Source organism: Phyllobates terribilis, unplaced genomic scaffold (assembly GCF_046119375.1).
Source record: "Phyllobates terribilis strain yellow unplaced genomic scaffold, ASM4611937v1 Scaffold_10__3_contigs__length_209671492, whole genome shotgun sequence".
NCBI lineage: Eukaryota > Metazoa > Chordata > Amphibia > Anura > Dendrobatidae > Phyllobates > Phyllobates terribilis.
In genome coordinates this window covers 194,568,915-194,581,315 of record NW_027362770.1, presented here as the reverse complement: position 1 = coordinate 194,581,315, position 12,401 = coordinate 194,568,915, and positions in this window count along the sequence as shown.

Below are 12,401 nucleotides of genomic sequence, written 5' to 3'. Positions count from 1 at the left end.
GCACTGCACCACCACAACCCCCATCCTCTGCACCTGTCCCCCCTGAGGCTATACCCCACCCGTTGGGGGTTATACCATCACAAGCTGCACCTACACCATCAGCCTCAGCGGACCCTGCTGCAGCGGCGGCCACAGTGACCGCATCACAACGGGTGGCGTAGTCGACACAAAAGAACTCTTAATAACATCTGTAGGACTGCCACATAACACTGAGTTTGACGCCCTGGGCACGGGTCGGGTCACAGCCGCTCGGAGACTACAACCCCCCCCATCTGATCCGGTGCCGGGTATTCCCCTCAAAAAGGAATATGTCCCAGGGGGCGCGTCATATACACTTCCTGATTTTGTCTATTTGCTCTCGTCCTCCTCCTTCTCCTCATCCTCCACCACCATATCATCACCATATCTACGTCTTTTGCAAGGGGTATTGGAGTTCCTCCAAATTTTTGACAGCTGTTGCATTCACTCCATAGGCAAACAGTATGGGAGACCCTCTTCTTTTTAATGAGAATTTGTCATTACTGTGGCCCTGCTCTATGTGTCTTTAAATTGTTAGTAGGGTTTTCCTAATTTTTGGCAGCCGTTGGACTCACTGCATACCCTATAACTGTATAGAAGACCCTCTCCTTTCTAATGGGAACATGTCGTACCTTGTTACTGTGGCCCTGATCTATGTGTCTTTACATTGTAAGTGGTTTTTTTTTCCAAATTTTGGCAGTCCTTGCAGTCACACCATGGGCATTACCATTATAGGAGACCAGCTCTTTTTTAATGGGAACATTTTTTTTACTGAGACCCTCCTCTATGTCTCTTCAAAGGGGTATTGGGCTGTGTCAGTGGTGTACCGCCAATGGCGGCAGGCCTAGCGACTGCTATGATGCCCGTGAGCTGGGGGGGCCCCATAGCAGTCGCCCCCCTCCTGCACTCCCCGCTTAGCTGCTTGATTGCCGCCGCCACCCACCGGCACTGTCTTCAGGCATGGCCGCGCGCAGTGCGCTGTGCGGCTGTGTACTGTAGTAATGACACGGCAGGGGCAACACTGCGCCTTTAATTGTGCTTGTGTCACCCCTGCCGTCATTACTAGCAGACACAGCCGCACTGCGTGCGGCCATGCCTGAAAACAGTGCCGAGGGGCAGCGGCGGGAATAAAGCAGCCGAGCGGGGGGTGCAAGAGGGGGGCCCTGATGAAGAAGGGGTCATAGAATCATAGAATGGTAGAGTTGGAGGGGACCTCCTGAGTCATCTGGTCCAACCCCCTGTTCAAAGCAGGATTCACTAAATCATCTCAGACAGATGTCTGTCCAGCCTCTGTTTGAAGACGTCCATTGAAGGGGAACTCACCACCTCTCGTGGCCGCCTGTTCCACTCATTAATCACCCTAACTGTCAAAAAGTTTTTTCTAATATCTAATCTGTGTCTCCTACCATTCAGTTTCATCCCATTGCTTCTAGTCTTTCCTTGTGCAAATGAGAATAAAGATGATCCTTCTACAATGTGACAGCCCTTGAGATATTTGTAGACAGCTATTAAGTCTCCTCTCAGTCTTCTTTTTTGCAGCTAAACATTCCCAAATCCTGTAACCGTTCCTCATAGGACATGGTTTGCAGACCGGTCACCATTCTGGTCGCTCTTCTCTGAACTTGCTCCAGTTTGTCGGTCTTTTTTAAAATGTGGTGCCCAAAACTGGACGCAGTATTCCAGATGAGGTCTGACCAAAGAGGAGTAAAGACCGATAATGACTTCACGTGATCTAGACTGTATGCTTCTGTTAATACATCCCAGAATTGTATTTGCCTTTTTTTGCTGCTGCATCACACTGTTGACTCATGTTCAGTCTATGATCTATTAGTATACCTAAGTCTTTTTCACATGTACTGTTGCTTAGCTCTATTCCTCCCATTTTGTATATGCTTTTTTCATTTTTATTGCCCAGATGTAGTACTTTGCATTTTTCCCTGTTAAAAACCATTCTGTTAGTTGCTGCCCACTGCTCCAGTTTATTTAGGTCTTTTTGAATCCTCTCTCTCTCTTCTCTAGTATTAGCTATCCCTCCTAGCTTTGTGTCATCAGCAAATTTAATCAGTTTACCCTCAATTCCTTCATCTAAATCATTGATAAAGAGGTTGAACAATACAGGTCCCAGGACAGAGCCCTGTGGTACCGCACTTGAGACATTCATCCAACTGGATGTGAAGCCATTTACGACCACTCTTTGAGTCTGATCACTAAGCCAGTTATGGATCCACCTAACAGTGGCCTTGTCCATTCCATACTTGGTCATTTTTTCAATAAGTTACTTTGTCAAATGCTTTGCTGAAGTCAAGATATACTATATCTACAGCATATCCCTGATCCACCCAGCCAGTGATTCTGTCATAGAAGGAAATTAAGTTAGTCTGACATGACTTGTTAGTTACAAACCCATGCTGACTCTGGTTAATCACTTCATTCTTATCCAAGTACTTACATACATGTTGTTTAATAATTTGTTCAAAGATCTTTCCTGGTATAGAAGTCAGACTCACCGGCCTATAGTTCCCTGGGTCCACCTTCTTCCCCTTTTTGAAGATAGGAACAACATTTGCTCTTCTCCAGTCTTCTGGGACTTCTCCTGTTCTCCAAGAATTTTCAAAGATTATGGAGAGTGGTTCTAAAATTTCTTCTACGATCTCCTTCAGTACTCTGGGGTGTAATTCATCTGGACCTGGAGACTTGAACTCATTTATGTTAGCTAAATATTCCCTCACAATCTCTCTGTTTACAGATAACTTGGATTTTTCTATTCCTTTAATAGGAAAGTGAAGATCAGTTGATGTTACATTTTCTTTCTGAGAGAAAACTGATGCAAAATAGGAATTAAAAAGTTCTGCCTTCTCAACATCCATTCTTACCATTTCACCATTTTCATCCTGTAAAAATCCTATAGCATCTTTGACTTTTCTTTTACTTTTGACATACCCCCAAAATCCTTTATTATTGCTTTTGACATCTCTTGAAAGCCTTAATTCATTGTCAGCTTTAGCTAACCTGATACGTTCCCTACAGGTTCTGCAGACTGCATTATAATCTTCTTTAGATATGCCTCCCTCTTTCCATTTGATAAACATTTCTTTCTTTCTTTTTAGCATGTGTTTAAGTTCTGTGTTCATCCATCCTGGTTTCCTTAAATGCTTCCCATTCTTCCTACTTTTCGGGATTGTTAACGATTGTGCTTTGAGAATCTCATTTTTAAAAATTTTCCATCTTTCCTGGACATTTTTGTCCTTAAAGACATCCAGCCATTGGATCCCTCCTATTCTCTTTCTGAGTCGCTTAAAATCTGCCTTTCTGAAATCTAACCTTGAAGTTTGAGTCTTCACATGTCTTCCTCCTCTAGTTATCCAAAATTCTATAATAGCATGATCGCTGCCTCCTAGGGTCCCAGACACTTTTACCTCCTCAACCATTTCCTCCCTGTTTATAAGGATTAGATCCAAAGTAGCAGATCCCCTTGTTTTCTCCCCTACCTTTTGGAATATAAAGTTGTCAGCAAAAGAGGATAAGAATTTGCTTGACCTGTTAGTTTTACTTGAGAGAGATTCCCAACAAATGTCTGGATAGTTGAAATCTCCCATGACCACTACGTCATATTTTTTGGAGAACTTGGTCATTTGATCCATAAAGAGTTCATCCATATCTTCAGCTTGCCCAGGTGGCCTGTAGTAAATGCCTACAATGGTGTCCTTTCCGTTGTTCTCTCCTTGTATTCTTACCCAAACAGTTTCCACAGAACTCCCAGTCTCTGAAGCTTCAATCTCTGTGCAGATATTCGCTTTTCTAACATACAATGCGACACCTCCTCCTCGTTTATCAAGTCTGTTTCTTGCAGATAAGTTGTATCCTTTTAGCCTTTTATTCCAATCATGTGTATCGTCCCACCAAGTTTCAGTGATTCCAATGACATCATATTCCTTTTCCTGCATTAGTAGTTCCAATTCTCCTTGTTTGTTGCCCATGCTTTGTGCATTTGTATAAAAACATTTTAGTTTGTGATTGGTTTCTCTTCCTCCCATATTTTTATTATTTAGATTTTTTTGTCTTTGTTCTTCCTTTCCACTTCTAGTAGCAGAGATCTCAATAGTATTTGTCAGTGTTATGCACACGCCCGGGCTAAGCGGCGTGTGCGTGTGATTGGTAGTGATTCCACTGGACCGTGCCGGAGAGTGAATGCCTGGAGGGGCGTGACTAAGTATTCACCCGATCCGACCAGGGTCGCACGATGGCATACGACGCCAGTGCACCAAGGAGGAACCGAGCAGAGGGACCAGGTGCTACTCCAGGACAGACCCCGGACACGGCTGTTGACCCACACAGGGGAATACAGGAACAGGCTGGTAGGCTGGCACACAGACTGGTGGGTATAGGCAGGCACGACTGGTATGCAGGCAGGCGGGTATGCAGGCAGGGGGGTAAAGACAAGCACAGCTAGAGTGCAGACAGGGAGGCACTAGCAGGTAGGAACACAGGCGGGAAAGGACCCAGTAAACACCGGGACTCAGGAACAATACAGGCAGAGGGTTACAGGCAAGCACAGCTAGAGTGCAGACAAGGCTGAGCAGGGAGGACAGGGCTCTGTTCACACGGAACAGACAGGAAGGGAAAGACAGAGCCAGATACTCACACAGTACTTGCAGAGACAACAAGCAGGAGTTAGGTACGAGTTCAGACTCTGCAGAAAAAGGAAGGGAACGGACATAGAGGCAAAACAGGTAAAGGACAGGAGAGAGTTCAGACTGGAACTGAGTGTACGGAGGAGACCGACACTGCAGAGGGATACAGGAGCGGGTCTGGGAATACGGCCCCCAGAGAGGCGGGACGAACAGGCAAGGAGCGTGTTCAGACAGGACAGACCAGACACAGGAGCGGGTCTAGGAAATCGGCCACTAGAAGGCGGAACGAACAGGCAAGGAGCGTGTTCAGACAGGACAGACCAGACACAGGAGCGGGTCTAGGAAATCGGCCACTAAAAGGCGGAACGAACAGGCAAGGAGCGTGTTCAGACAGGACAGACCAGACACAGTAGCGGGTCTAGGAAATCGGCCACTAAAAGGCGGAACGAACAGGCAAGGAGCGTGTTCAGACAGGACAGACCAGACACAGGAGCGGGTCTAGGAAATCGGCCACTAGAAGGCGAGAGGAACAGGCTAGGAGCGAGTACAGACAGGTCAGACAAGATACAGGAACGGGTCTAGGTAATCGGCCCCTAGAAGGCAGGAGGAACAGGCTAGGAGCGTGTTCAGACAGGACAGACAAGAGAACACAGAAAGGACTCAGTTCAGACACGGGAGCTGATACCGCAAAGCAGGAGACATACAGGACTCAGTTCAGACACGGGAACTGATACAAAAAGCAGGAGACAAGAGACGGGACCTGGCACCTTCAGAGTGCAAGCACACACTGAAGGAAACACTATGCTCAGGCAGGGATAGAAGGGAGCTGCTGAGCTATATACCAAGTGACAGACAGCAATAGGCTGAGGACGCACAAGGGGTGTGACCCACAGCAGGTACAAAAGGCAGGAAGTGATCGGGCGCCGCCCTTAAGCAGCAGAAACAGACACAAACAGACAGCATGGAGGGAAGCCAGAGAGACATTCTGGACAGGAGATCAAGTGCGCCCTCTTGCACAGTGGGAGATGGACCACCATGCAAGGACGCCGCCAGGTATGTTACAGTACCTCCCCCCTTACGCCCCCTCTTCTTCAGGCCTGCCAGAATCTTCCGCAGGGAATTCGAGGGCCAGTCGTTCACTGGGTTGGAGGGGGACAGAGACTTAAGGGTAATCTCTGCTTCGAGGTACATCTTGTCAAGCTCACAGGAAGAAATAGACGGGTTATCAGGTACATAATGAGGAAAAGTCACTGTCTCTTTGTTATCTGGTGGTATCCCGGAGGATTCAGGAAACAACTGGAGGTCCTCCGCCGGGTCAGAAGAGTGCAGAGGCTCAGAGAAAACAACTGCTTCAGAGTACACTAGGTCGGACTCACTGGAGGAAGCAGGCGAGGTATCGGGTACCGAGTATAGGAAAGTCTCTGTCCATTCACCACCAGGTGGCACCCCGAAGGGTTCTGGAGACAGCTGGCGGTCCTCCGCCTGGTCAGAGGGGTGTAGAGACTCACGGGTAACCTCTGCTTCAGAGTACACTAGGTCGGACTCACTGGACGAAGCAAGCGAGGTATCAGATCCAGGATATAGGAAAGTCTCTGTCCATTCACCACCAGGTGGCACCCCGAAGGATTCTGAACACAACTGGAGGTCCTCCGCCTGGTCGGAGGGGTGTAGAGACTCAGGAGTAACCTCTGCTTCGGAGTACACTAAGTTGGACTCACTGGACGAAGCGAGCGAGGTATCAGGTACAGAGTATAGGAGAGTCTCTGTCCTTTCGCTACCAGGTAGCACCCCGAAGGGTTCAGGAGACAACTGGAGATCCTCCGCCTGGTCGGAGGGGTGTAGAGACTCGGAGGTAACTACCACTTTGGGGTACCCATTGTCAGGCTCACAGGACGAAGCGGACAAAGTATTGAGTACCGGGTGTAGAGAAGTCTCTCTCCATTTGTCATCGAGTGGTATCCCGGAGGGTTCAGGAGGCAACAGGGGATCCTCCGCCAGGTAGTAGAGGTGCACAGACTCTGAGGTAACCACAGCTTTGGAGCATCCTTGGACATGCACACCGGTTAAAGAGAAAGAAGCATCTGATGCCGGGTGCAGGAAGTTCTCCTGTGTGGAGTCTGGATGGGCAGAAGTCTCTTCGGCCAGGAGAACTGGTGCACTACCCACGCACATTACCCATTGGGGTTTCTCCGGGATACAGGGAGATGAAGCTTCAGTAGGGACTTCAAGGTTGGGGTCAGGAGGTCTCAGGGAGGACAGACCCTGGCGTGACGGCTTGCCTCTAAGTCTAGCACGTCTGGACTGCCTCTTGAGGTTGAGAGAAGTATTCCAGAAAGCGTAGTCACCCTGTGAGGATTCTGGGTGGGCAGTAGTCTCATTGGGCTGGAGGACTATTGCGCTACCCACACACATTACCCGTCGGGGCTGCTCCGGGATATTGGGAAGTGAAGCTTCAGCAGGGGCTTCAGAGTTAGGGTCCTCGAAGACCATACGAAAGGCCACCAGGAAGGCCTGCAGGTCAAGGATGACAGGATCCCATGCTTCCCATAGGGGGGTGACCCATTTCAAGGCATCACCCGCTAGGTAGTCAATCATAAAGGCCACTTTAGCCCAATCGGAAGGAAAATAGAGAGGGTAGGCCTTAAAGTGTAGCATGCATTGCTCCACAAATGCACGACACTGTCTTGGATCCCCATAGTAACGTGGCGGATCCGCAGGAACGAGGGCTGATAGATCCATCTGGACGGGTGCGTAACTCGCCTGGAACTCAGCTAAAGGGGGAAAAAAAAAATTTATTTATTTTATTTTAATGCATGTATTCGCTGGAAAAACTTCTCAAAGAGCGAAGGCCGTGGGGCTCAACGGGAACCATGGCCTGAGCATGCTGTTATGCACACGCCCGGGCTAAGCGGCGTGTGCGTGTGATTGGTAGTGATTCCACTGGACCGTGCCGGAGAGTGAATGCCTGGAGGGGCGTGACTAAGTATTCACCCGATCCGACCAGGGTCGCACGACGGCATACGACGCCAGTGCACCAAGGAGGAACCGAGCAGAGGGACCAGGTGCTACTCCAGGACAGACCCCGGACACGGCTGTTGACCCACACAGGGGAATACAGGAACAGGCTGGTAGGCTGGCACACAGACTGGTGGGTATAGGCAGGCACGACTGGTATGCAGGCAGGCGGGTATGCAGGCAGGGGGGTAAAGACAAGCACAGCTAGAGTGCAGACAGGGAGGCACTAGCAGGTAGGAACACAGGCGGGATAGGACCCAGTAAACACCGGGACTCAGGAACAATACAGGCAGAGGGTTACAGGCAAGCACAGCTAGAGTGCAGACAAGGCTGAGCAGGGAGGACAGGGCTCTGTTCACACGGAACAGACAGGAAGGGAAAGACAGAGCCAGATACTCACACAGTACTTGCAGAGACAACAAGCAGGAGTTAGGTACGAGTTCAGACTCTGCAGAAAAAGGAAGGGAACGGACATAGAGGCAAAACAGGTAAAGGACAGGAGAGAGTTCAGACTGGAACTGAGTGTACGGAGGAGACCGACACTGCAGAGGGATACAGGAGCGGGTCTGGGAATACGGCCCCCAGAGAGGCGGGACGAACAGGCAAGGAGCGTGTTCAGACAGGACAGACCAGACACAGGAGCGGGTCTAGGAAATCGGCCACTAAAAGGCGGAACGAACAGGCAAGGAGCGTGTTCAGACAGGACAGACCAGACACAGGAGCGGGTCTAGGAAATCGGCCACTAAAAGGCGGAACGAACAGGCAAGGAGCGTGTTCAGACAGGACAGACCAGACACAGGAGCGGGTCTAGGAAATCGGCCACTAGAAGGCGAGAGGAACAGGCTAGGAGCGAGTACAGACAGGTCAGACAAGATACAGGAACGGGTCTAGGTAATCGGCCCCTAGAAGGCAGGAGGAACAGGCTAGGAGCGTGTTCAGACAGGACAGACAAGAGAACACAGAAAGGACTCAGTTCAGACACGGGAGCTGATACCGCAAAGCAGGAGACATACAGGACTCAGTTCAGACACGGGAACTGATACAAAAAGCAGGAGACAAGAGACGGGACCTGGCACCTTCAGAGTGCAAGCACACACTGAAGGAAACACTATGCTCAGGCAGGGATAGAAGGGAGCTGCTGAGCTATATACCAAGTGACAGACAGCAATAGGCTGAGGACGCACAAGGGGTGTGACCCACAGCAGGTACAAAAGGCAGGAAGTGATCGGGCGCCGCCCTTAAGCAGCAGAAACAGACACAAACAGACAGCATGGAGGGAAGCCAGAGAGACATTCTGGACAGGAGATCAAGTGCGCGCTCTTGCACAGTGGGAGATGGACCACCATGCAAGGACGCCGCCAGGTATGTTACAGTCAGCTGTATGGCTTTTTCTGGCCTTTTGCTTCCCTTCCCACATTGTTCTAGTTTAAAGCTCTTCTGATGAGTGTAGCAAGGCGACTTCCAAATACATGTTTTCCAGTCTTCGTAAGGTGCACCCCATCTCTAGCAAGTAGTCCATCGTATAGGTAATTCATTCCGTGATCCAGAAATCCAAATCCTTGTTGACGGCACCATCGACGTAGCCAGTTGTTCACCTGTAGAATCTTATTCCACCTCATTGTTCCATGGCCATCCACTGGGAGGATGGATGAGAAGACCACCTGCGCTCCCAATTCTTTCACTTTCTTGCCTAAGTCTTCAAAGTCACTGCAGATGGTTTCCAGGTCCTTTCTTGCGGTGTCATTTGTCCCCACATGTATTAGCAGGAATGGGTAGTGATCTGTAGGTCTGAAGAGTCTTGATATCCTGTCAGACACATCTTTAATTTTTGCTCCTGGAAGACAGCACATTTCTCTTGAGGTTATGTCTGGTCTGCAGATAGCGGCCTCTGTTCCTCTTAACAGGGAATCCCCCATGACCACCACTCTCCGTTTTTTCTTCACAACATTCTTCTTTCTCCATCCAGGAGGATTCTGAGGGCTTACAAGGTTATTCATTGCTGGCAAAGTCTTATCTTGCTGTATTTCTTCATGGTTCTCCTGCGTGAGAGCCTGGTACTGGTTCCTGAGCAGTATGGGTGCTGACTGCCTCTCGATCCTCCGGCTTCTGTGGGTCACATGCTTCCATTCCTCTGTTTCGTCAGGTGCAGTTCGAATTTCTTCTCTTTCTGAATCATGAAGAGATAATTCTGCTCTGTCTAAGAACTCTTCACCTTCCTTAATGATTTTCAAGGTAGTTAACCTCTCTCCTAGATTTCGCAACTTTTCCTCCAACAGGGACACAAGCTGCATTTCTGGCATGTGAAGTTTGGCTTTTCCACTGGCAAGTCTGTGAACATGTAGCAGGATATGCAGCTCACCAAATGGCTCCTGGACTCTTCCATGTTCTTATTGTTGATATGTTATGAAAACAGTGAAAAACGCTCCGGCGCGTGGTTCACCGATGTCCTCCTTTCAGCTCCAACGTCCAAAATCCAATGTTCTTTGAGCTCGCGGAGACTCTTCACTTATCCCAAAATGCAGTGAGAATATGCAAATTGTCTCCTCAGGACTCCTCCCCTGGGTCCTGATGAAGGGAGGCCCTGATGAAGTGCCGGCAATCAAACACCGCCGGAGTCCCTCCATGCGGAAATGCTGGGGAAGCGGTGTGGGCCCCAATGGCGAGTGGGCCCCTCTGATGGTCCAGGGCCTGTGATGGCCATCAGACAAGCCGGCGGCCCTGCACAGCTGGACCGGACACAAGCCAAGGGGCAGGTGAGTGAGGCTTGTCGCCAGATTCCCCAATTCCCTTATTAAATATATTTCTAATGTGTCTTGTGTGTATGACTGTGTATATATATATTTATGTCTGTTTTATGTGTTTTTAAGAATGTGTTCAAATATGTACGTATGTCTGTATGTGTACTTATCTGTGTATCTGTTTGTGTATGTGCAAATCTGCGTACCGTGTGCGTGCATGTCTGCTTACCGTGTGCGTGCATGTCTGCTTACCATGTGCGTGCATGTCTGCTTACCGTGTGCGTGCATGCCTGCTTACCGTGTGTGTGCATATCTGCGTACCAAGTACGTGCATGTCTGCGTACCGTGTGTGTTCATGTCTGCGTACTGTGTTTGTGCATGTCTGCGTGCTGTGTCTGCATGTCTGCTTACCATGTGCGTGCATGTCTGCTTTCCGTGTGCGTGCTTGTCTGCTTACCGTGTGCGTGCATGTCTGCTTACCGTGTGCGTGCATGCCTGCTTACCGTGTGTGTGCGTGTCTGCGTACTGTGTGTGCATGTTTGCTTACCGTGTGTGTGCATATCTGCTTACCGTGTGCGTGCATGCCTGCTTACCATGTGTGTGCATGTCTGCGTACCAAGTACGTGCATGTCTACGTACCGTATGTGTGCATGTCTGCAAACCAAGTGTGTGCATGTCTGCTTACCGTGTGCGTGCATGTCTGCTTACCGTATGTGTGCATGTCCGCTTACCGTGTGCGTGCATGTCTGCTTACCGTGTGTGTGCATGTCTGCGTACTGTGTGTGTGCATGCCTGAGTACTGTGTGTGCATGTCCGCGTACTGTTTGTGTGTGTGTGCATGTCTGCATATATGAAGGATGAGGGGGCAGCCTCGGCCCTGTGTACTATACCTATATTTCTCCACCGTATCTGTGCGTCATGAATGCTGTATGTGTTAAAGGGGCCACTGAGACTCTTTCGCCCGGGGCCCACGAAAACCTGGAGCCGGCCCTGGTTGATAGCAATGATGGAGGAGGGAACGTCATGTGACACTCTCTCTCCCATCATTCCTCCTCTGCGTCTGACGCAGCGGCGTGATGACGCTCCACGCCGTGTCAGACAGTGGAGCTGGCAGCTGCTGAGGTGATGAGAGAGACGCGCTGCAGAGACTGAAGCAGCGGGGAACGAGGAGCGGTAAGTATGCATTTATTTATAAATCAGTGAGTGCTGATAAAACTGGAGGACTGGGGCTGCATTTTACCCTATGGGGGGGGGAGCATTATACTGCGTACAGGACCATGGGGTGCATTATACTGTGTTGAGGACCATGGGGTGCATTATACTGTGTGCAGGACCATGGGAAGTGCATTATACTGTGTGCAGGACCATCGGGGGTGCATTATACTGTGTGGAGGACCATGTGGAGTGCATTATACTGTGTGGAGGACCATGGGGAGTTCATTATACTGTGTGGAGGACCATGGGGAGTTCATTATACTGTGTGGAGGACCATAGGGACTTCATTATACTGTGTGGAGGACCATTGCGAATGCATTATACTGCATATAGGACCATGGAGAGAGCATTATACTGTGTGGAGGACCATGGGGAGTTCATTATACTGTGTGGAGGACCATAGGGACTTCATTATACTGTGTGGAGGACCATTGCGAATGCATTATACTGCATATAGGACCATGGAGAGAGCATTATACTGTGTGGAGGACCATGAAGAGTGCATAATACTGTGTTGAGGACCATTGGGAGTGCATTATACTGCGTGGAGGACCATGGGGAGTGCATTATACTGTGTGAAGGACCATGGGGAGTTCATTATACTGTGTGGAGGACCATGGGGACTACATTATACTGTGTGGAGGACCATGGCGAATGCATTATACTGCATATAGGACCATGGAGAGAGCATTATACTGTGTTAAAGACCATTGGGAGTGCATTATACTGCATGGAGGACCATGGAGAGAGCATTATACTGTGTGGAGGACCATGGTGAGTGCAT